A 1,040-nucleotide genomic window follows, 5' to 3' on the forward strand; every position below is an offset into this window, starting at 1 on the left:
CTTTGTAGACCAGGCTGGCCTCGAACTCAGAAATCCACCTGCCTCTGCCTCCCGAGTGCTGGGATTAAAGGCGTGCGCCACCACGCCCGGCTCTGGATGGACATTTTAAAAAATAAGGCAGAGGACTGGGGATGCGGTTCTCTTGGTAGAATGCTTGCTTAGTATGTGTGAGGTACTGCATTCAATCCTGGCACTGCAGAAAGCAATTGCGATGGCATTTCCTTGCAATCCCTGCACTCAGGAGGCAGAGACAGAACGGCTGAGAGTCCATTCAGGGCCTGGAGAGATGGCTTAGTGGTAAAGAGCACTGGATACTCTCATAGAGGGATCCAAGTTCAGTTCCCGGCCTGCACATGAGGGTCTTACAACACTTGGTAATTCCAGCTCCAGGGCGTCTGGTCTCTGTAGATACAATACAATCTTACACAAATACAGGAGAAACGTTCATATAAGTAAAATAAAAACAAGTAATTTTTAAAAAGCATATAGGGAGTTCAATACATGCTGTATGCCTCCCTTCCCACAAAAAATCCACAGTAAACCAGGCAGTGTGGGCTCCACCGAGAGATTCTGACCTTATTGTTCTTTGGTGGGGATCTGGCACACAAGGTTTGTTTGTTTATTCAGGTGCTGGAGATTGAATCTAGGGCTTTGTGCATCCTAAATACATGTTCTACCGCTAAGCTATACTCCAGTCCGTGGGTGATTTTTAAGTACCTACCATGCTTCACATGTGCACCTAGCATTGAGAATCACGGTCACAAAGCTATCCCAGCAGAGAAGTGAGGGGTTTATTTAGGACAACCAGAAAAAACAAGATGGGTCCCTGTTGCCAGTAACTCCCTAATTTCTAAGAGGTTAAAAAGGAAGGTCCTATTTATTCTCCAATGTCTGTGCTGAAATAGAATCTAGAAGAATTTAAGTTTGCTTAAGAAACATTATCAGGGCCGGGCGTGGTGGCGCACGCCTTTAATCCCAGCACTCGGGAGGCAGAGGCAGGCGGATTTCTGAGTTCGAGGCCAACCTGGTCTACAAAGTGA

General features: G+C 46.6%; 1 protein-coding gene across 1 annotated transcript in view; it reads left to right on the forward strand.

The window, feature by feature from the left end:
* The window catches only part of Msmb (microseminoprotein beta), a 16,955-nt gene that overhangs the window by 6,340 nt on the left and 9,575 nt on the right, over positions 1-1,040 (forward strand). The window lies entirely within an intron of this gene.

Source organism: Mus caroli, chromosome 14 (assembly GCF_900094665.2).
Source record: "Mus caroli chromosome 14, CAROLI_EIJ_v1.1, whole genome shotgun sequence".
Taxonomy (NCBI): Eukaryota; Metazoa; Chordata; class Mammalia; order Rodentia; family Muridae; genus Mus; species Mus caroli.